Here is a 15,700-nt window from a genome sequence, read left to right as displayed (position 1 = left end):
GAACTCGATTATATTTCAGTGTAATTTTAAACTAACTAAAAAAAGTTTAGTTATTATTATTCATTTCTAATAAAATTGAGTCATTTGAAACTGTAAAAATAACTGATAACTGATTATGCACCTAAAAAGCCTATCTATAACGCCGTGTTATAATTTCTTTATTATTAAAATTTCTTAGAAAAAATGTAATAAATCTTCACAATATAATTTAATATTAATTAAAACATACAAATATGATAATTATCACGTTAAATTTTATTTTAACTCATTTTTCCTATCTTAACTAATACGCACAGCTTGTTTTATCATTCCAAATAAGACACACATCATAAAATATTATATAAAGATTAATGGTATGGGCCAACCAATTAATTTTTGTACTGGATAAATATTACAAAAAATAAAATAATTAATATAATAATATAATATCTGATTTTGCGTTGTAGAAATTCAAATTATTTCTATGCTGTACTGTTAACCAACTCTACAAAACCATAGTTTTTATGAATGTAATTTACTTAGTATTTCATGTTATTTATTGCTTGTTTCACTAATATAATATTATTGGCATGCAATCGTTCGGAAATATTAAACTTAGATATTATTCAAGTTATAATTACGCAAGTTTAGCATAGAAGTTTAGTTGGTCATTGGTTAAGATATCTTTAAATTTAAATCAAATACAGTTTGGCAATTTGTTGACTTGATAAACGATTTTAAGTAAAGCTAAGCTTATATCAAAATGATCAAGATTCTATAAAATACATGATTCACAAATAACGTTTTCGTATTCTCGATAAATTAAAATAAAATCTATGATTAATTTTCAATAGGTTGTTATAATAACATTAGAAAAACAAATAATTAATTTTTTAACATTTAAAATTCTTCTTTATGTGCAAGTTAGAAGTCAGTGTTTTGTATTATAATACAGGCGAAAGTATATATTTCAATTTGTTAAATTTTTATAAAAACTATTTTGAAATGAGTTTGTTTTACTGGTATTTATTTTGTTAATTGTATTTAGGTACCTATACATATTAATGTCTAATATATTTTTAAAAAGAACATTTTTTTTTCTTTTTAATGTTCTAGACAGTTAATAAATTAAAATTAAATACACACGTTTAAATATTAAGATTACAACAAATTAATTATTATATGAGACCTCCACATGAATCATGAGTATATTTGAAATGAGCATCAAACGATTTAGAGGGGCAGATTTTGACAAATGACTTCTACTAATGGGTAAGTAGAACTATCCCTGAGACCTGGTATTATCCAGAATGCGGAAGTTGAGATACTGTAATAATCGTGATGCGTCATCAATACAACCGACTAATAAACCCTGGATAAAGCGGAGATCAAATGATTTACGTCTCTGATATTATACCATATGCTTGAATATCTGATTAACAGGTTCGTAATTGTACATTGTGTTATACATTTTATATTTAAGCCCAGTAAAACTTAAAAACTTATTTTAAACCTGATTGGTACGTAGTATATTGATTTAAGTTTGTATAAAATTCATAAATTATATTTTAGTTGGACAGGATTCAAAGGTATTATATTATAATAGTATTAAAGACTCATATTATCAATGGGATAATTTAATATATTATAAAGTATAATTAATAAAAAATAATTATTTAATAGTAGTATATTTAAAATTATGAGAGTCAACTAGATTTGAAAAAATATTTTGAGCTGAATTGCTTAGATGCTGTCACCATTTTCGCTGTTTTCGAATATCAAAAGTGTTTTATTTTTTATTATTTAAAATTTTGGTAAATAACTGAAAAAAATTACTTCAAAGTATAATCTAGATAAGACTTTCTATCTGCGAAGATGCTACATAAAACTTTTGTAGCTTTTTTTTTTGACCCTAATTAAAAATAAACAAACTGTATTTGAAAATCAATATGTGGCTCAGATTCTAAAAAAAACAATTAATATTTTTGAAAAACTATTTTTTAATTTTTTGAGTTTATTTATAAAGTTATAATATCTTTTTTATTAACTAAAAAGATTAATTTTAAAGATGAAATGCTGATTATGAGTTATAAATTTTAAATTTATATATTAATTTAAAAAATCTTTTTATCAAAAACTCTATATTCAAATTGTATGATATTAAATTACAAATTTAAAGATATATATTTTTGATTATTATTCATTTTATTAAAAATCCAATTATAGGAGGTAAATCTATAATTGAAAAGATGATTATTATTCAATTTAATTTAATAAAAAAATTTAATTGATTAATATAATTAATAAAAATCAATAGTTAAATATTGAATAAATTAAGAAATAATTTATTCACAGTTTATTATTTAATAAAATTGTAAATTATATTCATGTAGAACTGTTAATCGAAGATATTGCTAACATTTTTATTAAGTACTAGATTAAAAATTGTATTCAAAATAACATATTATAAATTATATAATAATATAGTTAGTTAGTTAATTAGCTTTTTTTTAAAAAAAAATAAATATTTATTTAAGTTATGAATAATTAATAATTACTAAAAACATAATTTTTTGATATATTTTTATTTTTGTAATTATTCAAAAATAAAGAGGTAACCTGCAATTTTTTTCCAAATAGAGTGCATTTCCCAGGCACCCATATCATAAATCAGTTATAACTCAGGAACGAGGTTGGAACAAACGACGAAATTTTTGGAACAAACAAGAACAAACGAAAAACAATCGAAGGACTGGTCTTGTTCAAAAATCCAAAGGTGGGGGTGCTAGAGAAATACATATCCCCAAATATACAAAAATATAAAAATATAAAATATACAAAAAAAAAATTTTAAACTATAAAGATTAATTTTTAGGTTTCACACCACTCTATGGTACTTGGTATTGACTTATAAGTTGATAAAAATAATTATATCTGATATAGAATTAAAATAATTGATAATTATTAAATAATTTATCTGTAACAATTTTAGCATAAATGTATTCAATAGTATGTCTTGATACATATTAAATACGTGATCAATTAGCCTTTAAATTTGAATCTTGTACATTTCTCAGTTAAGGGATGTTTTTCCTAGTCTATAATAATTACACTTAGAATTTAAAATTAAACTCGTCCATTACAATGTCTAATGCAAATATGAAAAATCAAATATTGTTTTGTAGATGAACATTTAAAAATATACTATTTTATAGTTAAATCTTAAAAATATAAGTAAAAGTTCCCCATAAGACGTAGTTTATACTGAAACTAAATAATTTAAAATATATATATATAATGTATATAATTTAATGCAATTTTAAGTTCACATTTTGACAATGCCATATTATATCTATTTATACTATTAATAATGGTATTTATTATTGTTTTATAATTTAAAAACATTATTTATAGGTGACATAAAACTATTACGTATTTTAGTGTATTTTTACAAACAACGATAATTTCAAACACAATGTAATTTACTAATAATAAAATTATTACTTTATTTAATATAAAAGAGTATAACATGAAAAATATACTTAATGATATAGGCTGACAGACCATCTCCACTTAGAATCATTTTTCATATAAAATGAACAATAAACAATTAAATTTATCATAGCCATTACAGTGACTCACTTGACGCCTAAAGTACAGCAAAGTAGTTCACACGTATCAATTTTTTTACAATTTATTAGACACTTATTTTTATTTTATTTTGATATAGATAATAGTAGTTTTGAAAAACCTATTAAGTGGAATTTTAGTTATCAAAATGCTTCTATTGAGTATAGGACATGGTTTAATGTGACACTTGATGAGATTAATTTCAAACAGTATAGTATAGTTGTTATAGTATATTTGATTGTAAAAACCAAGATTTGTGTCGCATTAGTTGTATTAGGGTTTTTAATGAAATATTATTGGGTATATATGTACAATATACGGGTTTCTAGCTTTGGTGGTAATAATGTCTACATAAAGAGATGTAAAAGTTGGAATTTTCACTTTATTTATACTATTTATTAATTATTCAAGTTTGTTAGTGACTAGTAGTTAATATCAAACTTCTTACCATTTTGAGTAGTGATTAGATTCATTTCTTTTTTAATTATGTCTTGGTACGTTAATGTACTACTATAAGTAGCGAAATTACGTGAAACACCATTACCGTATTTTATATTTTACCATTATATATTATATAATTAGTATGTATATTGTGTATATATATATATATTATACAGCTTAGACAGCTAGACATTTGTGTCACCATACATTCATGCTGTATTATCACAGAGTTCCACCATATAGGTATAACTATGTTTTAATTACAAATGTATAATGATTATAATAACATAATCTTTTAGCCTGCTACATATTTGCGTGTTGAAGGATTCTCGATTCATTAATCTATAATAAAATTGTAATTAAGTTGACTATGATTATTCTGTACAGAATCCTATTTCTGTTGTAAAGGAGCTGAATTTATTGTAAGTTGATTTTATTCAATCTTTACTTGTGATGTCAAGATTGCAATAAAGTTTTAATAATAAAAATAAATAAATAGCTGTGTTGAGAAGGCAGTTTAAATTCACACATAGTTTATTCTATGTGGTTATATATCTACTCATATAATTATGACTAGTAAAATGATTAGTACAAATAGAACTTTGAATATTTAATAAAATTAATATACTACTCATTAGTAATTATAGTTTATTATTGATATTATGTGCACTTTATATACTTATATTATATTCTGTATATTACTTCTAAAATCCATTTGGTATGTATCTAAATGAATTTATTATTTAGAAAGAATAAATTATTTTATAAGTTCAATATTATTGAAATATATTTTAACAATGTTATGTAGATATCACTAATAATTACCTGTAAATGTAATCAATGTTATTATTATTTCTAAAAATAATTTTATATAAATAATTATGTATGTTGTTTAAACTATGTAATATGTAATATATATAAAGTGAAACCTCCCTAAATAACGGATATACTTATGGTTATATTTTGATTATTTTTATCATAACCATCTTCTAATAAATGAATCTTATTGCAACGTACATTTCAAAATGATCAAGACACTCCAAAAATATAAGACTTAATTGTTTTTCAGCATTTCAGTGGAATTAAAAGATAACTTGACATATGAATGAAGACTACACGTCAAATCCTTAAGCAATTTTAAGTAGTTAATTTTTTTTCTTTTAAATGCTGGTGTTTTACATTTATTTACTTTTTCATTAACTTCTTCCCTTTTTTCACTCTAAATATTGGACAAACTTTCGATGACCAAGAGTATCCTGTATTTAAAGGTGTCACTATATGTATTTTTAATGATTTTAATATAATTTTTAAAATCAAGTAAATTCAAATATAAGTAGATACTCAAAATTTTACACTATACATGTTATCAAGTATCAGCATTATTTTCTTCTTCTCCATAAAAAAAAGTGATTGCATTAGGGATAATCATGATGATAATACTGTGGTAATAATTTATAATAAAATTCAGAATTTATTATTACAATAATATAAAAATATAAATTTGATATTAAGTACACATGTTTAGGTTTTAAATGATAAAATTATGATTAAAAAAAACAAATTTAAACTATGTAGGAGATTTATTTCATTAAAAGATGTGATACACAATTAAATTAATATTTAATTAAATATTTCTAATCAAAAATAAAACATTGTTTTATTGTAAATTTAATGTGCTTTCAGACTTGAAAGAATTTCAATGATTTTGATGTTTTTAAATTATATTTTACATTATCCTCGTTATTTAACCTCAATGAGTATTTAAAATATTTGACAGGCTGTGGCATCTGAAAAGTTCAGTTTAAGCAACTAAGTATATTAAAATTTCTAAGGAGGCGGAATAATTCTTTTGCATATTCACCAACTATACTTTTTAGAATCTTATTCGGTTATACAATTTAAATAATTTTCAAATTAAATTATAGTGTTTTGTAATAATTTAAAAATATTTAAAAACGTATTATTATAGATTAAAATTGTTTTTATTTAGGTACTTAAACCTTTTAAATCTACAAATTTTTAGAATTAGATTTTATTTTTACTTAATAATATTAATGCTAGGAACATAAAAAAAGAATAATATGTAGTATATCTTCACAATAGTAAACGTGCAAATACACTAAAATTGTTCACTTGGAGAACTTCCATCATAACCAAAATATATAACGACGTTAAATGTTTACCCTAGTTGTAAACCGATTATTCCAACGTCCAAATACATTGTTTGTGGTGTATAAAAAATGTCAGATTTCGTTAAATCAAATACATTTCACAAAGAATGCGAATAATTCCGATTAAATATGTTTTTAGTCTGTTTCTTGTTTGATTGAATATAATAATAATAATAATAAAAAAAAAAACATCAAGAACCAAAAACTAAACCCATCATAATGTATCAACTTATAATCATAAAATTTAATCTACTAAATAACCTAAGAACATTAAGCCATGTGGATTAGTTGTTGAAATATAATATTAGAAACTCTATTTTCCAGCAATTCACAACATTCAATTTAATATTTTAATATTGTTTTCAATTTATTTTATAATTTTATACTTTATATGATTTATTATTTTGAATTTAAATCCTATGATACAAAATATTAAACCTAATTTTTATAACAAGTAATAATATTGTATAAAATATTATATATGAAAAGGATAAATAACATAGTAGTTCATAATATATACAAAATAATAGAAATATTGTAGATCATAGTAATAATTAGGTACCTACAACACATGAATATAATATAATATTTAATTAAAGTATAGTTAAAATGTAGAACTTCAGTTATTAATTGTAATCATTGGGAAGTCTTTAAGGAGAGTTTCGTAATAATACTTTTATTCAACTTACACAAGTTATATAATTACTATCTATGTAAGCAGCTTGTCCTGCCTGTATTCTTGGATATTTTATTTGTATTGTTTTCTACCCACACTTTAAACATAAAAATTTTTTTAAAGGTTATTGTTAGTAAGAATTAGAATTTTTATATCAACAATTTTGGATTAAATTGTTTTAATACGAGGTTTTTCGAAAAATTATTGTTTCAGAAATATTTAAATTTTACTATTTTAGAGGAAAAAAATTCAAAAATTTGAGAAAGTTAGATTTAGAAACGAGTCAAAAGCGACTATTTATAGTGTATATTTCAATGGGATTTGAAAGCTTTTACATTTATGATATATTTGTCATAACATAGTTATAAAGAGTAATATGTTCTTTAAAATCATTTTAAACAGCTTAAAAAAATAATTAAGTAAAATATTAAATTATCTTAACTTCAACACTTAATACAGATATTATTACTTAAGCAATTTTGATTGAAACATTTAACCTAATAGTTATGTGTCATACTATGTTTTTTCGTAAATTTGGCACTACAATTATAGTGATACAAATTATGTTGTATATTATTACTTCGTATGAAAATTGTGTAACTGATTATGAAGTGGTAGTTTTTTTTAATTAAAAATTTTCATTTATTAAATAAAAAAATAAGGAAAAATTATTACATTGATTAAAATTGGTTTACTCAGTAAAAATATTATACATAATATTATAAGGGACCATATTTTTTTTTTTTACTATAGAGTAGTCTTATATTTCCCTTTTATAATTATAATTATTATTTTTTTTTAATCGGACTCGTATCCTTGTGATTCAATAGTATTCTGTGAACCGTTCCTTATAAACATATAACTTGCACGTATTGAAACCTAACGATGTTTGTTTTTATTCAACAAATAACATCACGGGTGACTTTTTTCCCCATGGCGACGTTTCAGGACATATGTACATGTATAGTTACTTTGTTTTGTTTCTATTGTATTTTTTTTTTTTACGCAACCACAAGATTTTCTGGTAGTTTTTGGTTCATCATATAATTTAGTGCAAACACGACTATATACTGGTGCATAGCACACCTACGACATGACACACACTGGCATTCCATTAATTAGACCTGAATTAAATATTTCTGAATTTAAATGTATTTAATTTTCCTTTTAATTTCACACGTGGTTTTCTATTACCTTCCTGAATCTGTTTATCCCATCGCGTCCCGATTCACAAGACGTGTTCACAGTAGGTGTATAGTTTACTTATATATTAGTGTATTATATTATGACTATTAAGTCAAAATATCATAGCATCGCCGTGTTAGTTAATTCATTTGAGAACGTTGACACAAATTTGAATTTATACTCCCGCATTTTACGTACAAGTATTTACCAAATCATCTTTCAGGCGGGTTTTTTGTGTGAAATGTTATTCACACCACAATGACGGCGCCAATGATATGCGGGTGGTCTCGTGTATGGTAATAAAATAATAATAATAATAATAATACAGTCCCTCTATATTTTATAAAACTAAACCATCGAAATATGCGCAATTTATTTCGTAGTGAATTTTGTAATAATGGTTGTGCCTACAAAAAAACAGTTCGTTTATCTGGAAAGTTATTGTTACTATATTATATTATTTTTGTTTGTTATAAATATTACATTTGTGTATAACATTGTTAACATCGTATATTACATCTATACCATTATTGTTGTAATATTTTAGTAATATTTTATAATACTGTATTAGCTGAAGTTATTGTATTTTTTTTTTTAAATTTTAAAATAATGATTTTTATGTGATGACAATATGTTATTTTTTAAATTATCTTTAGTGATTCTTGTTGAATTTTCATAATGTTTTAAATGTGTATTGGGAAATTCTAAAAATATTTTTTCTAAAATTACTGCATGTTAAGCCTTTTATGTACAGTATGAGTGGCCAACTTGCAGTTCTAATGATTGTTTTACATGGATTTTAGATTAGTAGAATTGAAGAATCATATTTTGGTATGGATTATTCATTACAATACAAAAATTGAGGTAAATACGTCATATACTCGTATCAGAATTTATTTTATCAAAAATAGATTCATATCTATGACTTTAATTTTTGTTATTCAGAGTGCCACGTTTTTATAAAAACTAAACTACTTATGGATAAAAATAAAATTGAAAATCGTGTTTTATTTAAACGGTTTTGGGGCATATTGATTAATTTAACGTCTTAAAACTGTATATTTTTCTGAATGTATTGTGTTTTTTAGCTGATTTCTAAACGAATAGCCTGAACTTATGTAGGTCATGATGTTATGTTTTATTTGAAAACCAAATATAATAAATGACAGACGCGATGCCAAATATCTAATTTGAGATAGATTGACTATACCTAGATGCTTATATATGGTTCGGACACTTTCGTTTTAAGATGAATGAACTCAAATACATTATAAACGAATGTGTTCAAATATGGAAATAAAGGACATACTAATCATGTGTTAAATTTTGGTAATTTAAATTTGTGTAATAACAACTTGTAGTACCTATATATTATTTAATTATAATTTGAACGGGATGTTAGCAATTGTTAAAATATTTCTATGTATTGAATAAAATAAACGAAAACCATTTCAGTTCTAATACATTTCCATGTACTTTATATTTCCGAACAAATGACAAAGTTTAAAATAATATATTATAGGTACCAATGATATGGTGAATACTTGTCTGTTTGTGAAATATCGTCAAGTAATTTTCAATCTCATAAACTATATGAGGGTAGACGTTTCGTTTTTTATTTTTGGTACAATAAACTCAAATCATTGTTTGAATCCAACCCCATTTATTAGTATCTTAAAAAAATCGGGATCACTTTCAGTTTTCTATTTTTTATTATTTTTGATCAATGATTGGTTTAAATCATTATGTTACTATTTCATAAACTTGACAGAATATGCAAAATATTAAATATTAAATTTTTCTTATACCAAATTAATTGTTCTATGATTACAAAAATGAATCCTTCATAAGTCAATAATTATGTTCTTAAGTTTTAAACACATTTTTTTTTTTTAAATAGAAAATATAGTAAAAACCAACAGAACCTAACCAATGTCTGATGAAATAATATTACAATTACAACACAAATAGGTATATTAATTTAGATTTGGTTATTGTAATGCTTGGATATGACATACTACAACTATAGTTTAAATAGTTACATTGAACAGTTTAATTTACATAAGCTGATTTTTTAAAGTAATATAATTAATTATTTTGAATAGGATTTATCTCTTGAAAAGAGATAGAGAGAGAGAAGCATATTATAGTATGTGTATAAATAAATAGAGTATTTATAACAGGATTAGCATGGTTTTGGTGGAGGTCATTTATATAGTGGATAGGAATGTAGGATTACAGTTTCTTTGACTGTTAGTAGGTATATAGTACTATGCCACCACGGAAGTCATTGTAAATTGATTCGTTTGAGTCATATTGAGAAACTTTGGGGATTATAGACGTAGATTTTTGGAATGATAAACTTAGGATCTTATTCGAACTGGCAGTTTTGATAATAATGATAATATTGCTTTTCGTATTTCCGATTTAGTTAAAATAAAATAAAATACTTAAATCAAATAATATATAATTTTACACATCATAGTCCTTGAAATTTTACATATAGTATATGACTTAGATAAATAATGTGTTAGGGAAAATGCTAATTAAGAAAAGTAATACTATGAGTTCTTCTTTCATGTAATGGTTTTACAACGAAATAAAATGTAAACTAGGTATTAATAAAATGTATGTGCATATATTTAATTAATAATTAATAGGAATTTATATAATTGATTAATATACACTAAAATTCTATACTATGTAAAATGATCTATTATTTTACATTATCAATTTACTCAGTAATAATTAAAATTGTTATTTTACATTTCTTCGTGTAATATATTATAATATTTATATTATGTAATCGTTTTTCAATGTTAACATTTAAATATATTTGAATCATAAACTATCATATTAAAATAATACAATTTTATTGTTTAAGATCATTTTATTTTTAGTGTATGTACTATGTATGTATGTTTGTATATGCATGCACCTATTTAATATTGAATAATGATTTATTTAGTCAAATTCATGTTGTATAATGTTATATTGAACAAAATAATATGTTAGATTCTTTATAGAGAGTTAAATAAACTGAAATAAAACACTGATGCATGCTGTTTTATTTTCAAATCTTTTTGATACCACGCTAATGTTCTCTAATGATACTAAAATGTATAAACTATTAAAGTTAATTTATTGGAAATTAAAACGTTTTAAATACTTAAACTGGACAATACTATAAAATGTTTGTAATTATTTTGATACTCAATAGTAATAATAATAATAATGTCTATTGTTCGGATTGAATCCTGCTTTTATAAAGGATTACCTTTGATTAACTAAAAATAATGTATTTTACATGCAAACCCGCAACTAAATTAATAAAAATTCACAAAACATAATACCTATATTTATTTTAAATTATCTGTTGAAAACTAAAAAAAAAAAAAAAATCCTACATAGAGGAAGATCATTTTTACTTTATCTAAATAATTATTTTTCAATTTTCATTTTGACATAGATATCTTACTTATATGTCGCTTTAATTTAATAATTATTTAACTGTAAATATTATACATTGACCTATGTTCCAAAAATAGAAACTGTTTTTACCTTGTTTGAAAAAATAGCTATTCAATTTTTAAAATATTTTTACTATACAAATGTTATTTACAACTATATATTACATTTATTTTAAAACATACTTCAGTATTACAATATTTCTGAAATAAATAACAATTAGTCAAATAACTATTAAAAAAATAGTATATAATTGTATAATACATACAGTTTGTTTAGTTTTAATCTCAATAAGAAATTCAACCATATATTTTATACAGAAATAATAAAATAGTTACCATTTATTCAATATAAAATATTATAATAACCTGTATAATAGTCGAATAATTATATTATTATGAAAATAATTATGATTATAAAAATATTGCTATATCAATTAAAAACACGCTCATTATTCCACTCATAATGTTTAAAAACATATAAACACTTAATACAATATATTAAGTAAGTTTTATATGATTATGTATTTAAAAGAAAACATTTATGTTTTATTTTTTACATATTGGTTTGATTAATGACAATTTTATAATCACTAAGATTTTATCTTGTTATTTCTTTAATACTATTGAAATATAAGACTATTTGAAAAAACTCCTGTAATCTATTGAGTTCAACATTTTTTTTTGTAATTTCCACTATAATTTCAAATTCAAAGCATTTTAAATTTATTTTGTATTCCGATATAACATCGTTGCGGCAATTTCAAGAGTTATCTGTGTAATGAATGTTTTATCAGAGAACATCTTCAAACAAACTAATACGCATTATTCTATTTGAATACAATACACCATACCATCGTATTCTAGAAGCTAGCTCTCCATTGTGATCCGTAAAACGTATTTTGTATTATTCATAGAAATACGCACGATGTATTTATAAAAGATATATAATGCATAAATACACAATATATTTTAACAATAAGTAGTACATTTATATATTTATAAGTTATAATTGACTGAAATGTTGTAATATATAGATTAGTGGCATTGTATTTTTTATAATCAAAATTAAGTTTTCAATAATTTATAGTATATTTTAATTTCTAAATAATTTTAAATTGCCTTATGCCAGGTTTTCATATTTTTCTTCAAATGACTCTTATTCATAACCCTTTGATTTTGAAAAAAAAATATCAAAATAAAAAAAATATATATATTTCATGTTTAAAAACAAATCGATAAACAATAAAATTAACGATAATTTAATTAGTTACTATCAATATAACTACTTAAGTTATCCTGGAATATTGTCTTTTGTTTTATTTAAAATTACAATACTAATGATAAGACTGTAGCAGCAGTATAAATATACATAATATATATATAAAATACCTATATCGGAAAGTAGAAAACACTCCAGGGCTTGTGGTCTGCCAGGATTACCATATTGCATTGTTTTCGGAGTTAAACTTTTGAAAACCTTTGCATTTAAAAGAGCAAAATAATCTTTTTGTCTTTTTCTTTCGTTTAGTTTTAATTTTTTTTTTAATGCAAATTTGTTGTAAAAAACAGTTTTGTTGGTCCGTAAACATATTAGATACCTACTGGGCGTTTCTTTTATAGTTTATTTTTATTTTATGTATTATTTTTTTTATATATAATATTATTATAGATATAATAGCCGTACAGTTACACGTATTATAATAGTATATGTGCACATAAAACAAAAACAAACTCAATTTAAATTTATTTATGGGAATTGAATTTGGATCGTATTGCCCAATACAAGAATACCAATGATATTTATGTTGTGACTATGAATAGATGATATCATTCTGATATATTATTATTAAATTGATTTTCGTAGCATTTTTAGTTCACAGATAATTTTTATCGTATTTGAAGTATTTTATAGCTATTACATTTTACGATATTTTATTTAAATTTAAAAAGAGTTTAAGAAACAAATATTAACGTAATCAGAAATCATATTCCATATCTCATCGTATATGCAATATATGTGAATAAAAAATATATAATGTGAGATTTGTGTGCTTGATTACACTTTAACCCGTCGAAATAATTCAATTTTTTTTTTAACTAACATAGATTTTGTTATTGTAAAATAAGATAGTTTGATTCTGTAATTTATCTTAACTACTGATTACGGTAAATTATAAATGAGTTGAAAAATAATAATAGCACTTTAAATATTAATGAAATTTTATACAATGTATGAAAACTATTAAATATTCATTGCACTAAATGTTGGTTTTATTATACAATCTTATTATCTTTAGATTTATATAAAAATAAAAGATAAAAAACGTTATTGTATCTTGTGAGTAATTATAATCCCAAATAAAATTAATTATACGTAAGTACCATAGCAGAAATAGTATGTAATAAAAATTAATAGAAGTAAATATTTTTTGTTGTTTTAAACTTTTACAATAAAGTTGTATTTATATCAAAACTTATGGAGTTCGGAAAAACTTAAAAATCGAAAGTTAAATGAGCACATTATATTGATAAGAATATAATAATAATAATAATAATAAAAATACTTTTAATAACCTAAATTCTTCCAATGTCGGCATAGTATAATAATTTTTATTAGTAAATAAGTACTTATTTACAAATAAATATTACGTGGGTACTCTGTGGGCTGTTATTATTAATCTATAAAAATAGTAAATTAATAATAATAATATGTAATACCTCTGTAGATTAATGAATATAATTAAGATATTTTCATTTTTCAGGCTATTAGTTTAGTAAGATTATTCAAATAAATTATTTTTTCAACAATAAAGTTTTGCTTATGAATTATTACATTACATTTGAATCACTGCATATTTTTCGAATAGAACGCCCATCAAAAATTATTAGTTCCATCATACAGCGTAAATTATGTATATATAATATACTTGATATATAAAAAATATATATATTTTTTATGCGGATCGTCCACTCGAAAATTCCTGAAATAAGTCTTAAATCGTTCGTTATGACAATATCCGGTGATGTGTTGAGGTCAACTGTAAAATAACAGGTTAAATCTTAATCATAGGCTATCCTCTGTAGGTAGCCCGCGGGTAATCAATGCACATAGCCCATCAATATATATTATCAATCAAATACTGAATTCCGTTAAAATTGAATAGCTGCAGACGTTACATTATTTATTGTAGATATTTTAACTGAAACAGAGATAATAATTAGCTAGCGATTTTATACCAGTTACCACGTTTATGTAACTCGGTAATTTGAATTTAGTGGAATAATGAAAAAAGAAAAGAGCTCCTATATACTTATACGTGTCTTCTATAGACTATACGGACCACTAAGGTAGAATTTCGTTTATTTAAAAATAAAAAATTGCTCTTGGTTTAAATCTTAAATATATGCTTATCACATAAATATTTATATGGGGACTTACATATCTATTTACGAACCTCCAAGTTTTTGTTTTTTTTTTTGCGTGTGTGGTTAGAAAGGAGTGTTAGTGTGGGAGAGGTGCGTGGGATGCATATAAACAGTATGGATTTCGCGCATACAACGCGTTCTTTTGCGGAAGTGCGAGTATATTATATTATTATACTCAGACATTATTGTGATCAGTTAATTCTAATTTGGTTAATTATAAAAAAGAAACAGACCGAGAATTTTAGCTAAAGATAATATTTTAAGTAAGACTAGTGTACAAGAGTTAAAAATAATTTTTGAATATAATTAACTTTAATTGTTTGTTTTTTTGATTTTATCATAATATTTAAAAACTAGGCCATACTGATATTATATTGTGCTGACTTTCATTTTTATATTAAATGTAAGTTTTCATGACTCAATATATTATATACGTATACAATAAACAGAGAACAAATGTGAGTTATAGAACTAACTAGCCGTAGATTAATTAATTAATTAAATGTAGAAAATTAAAACAAAGAATAAAATAATGTCATTTCAATTTATTTTTAAACTATGTACATTTTTTGTATTTAAACAAAATATCCTATAATTTTCAATTAATTACTGTTCTATATACAAATTATATGCCCCAATAAAATACTTACTAATCAATAAAATTGCAATTATGTTCAAGTATGTCCTTGACTCCTTATACAGTGCACGATAATGATGTATTG

Source organism: Aphis gossypii, chromosome 2, assembly GCF_020184175.1.
Source record: "Aphis gossypii isolate Hap1 chromosome 2, ASM2018417v2, whole genome shotgun sequence".
NCBI lineage: Eukaryota > Metazoa > Arthropoda > Insecta > Hemiptera > Aphididae > Aphis > Aphis gossypii.
This window is presented reverse-complemented; position numbering follows the sequence as displayed.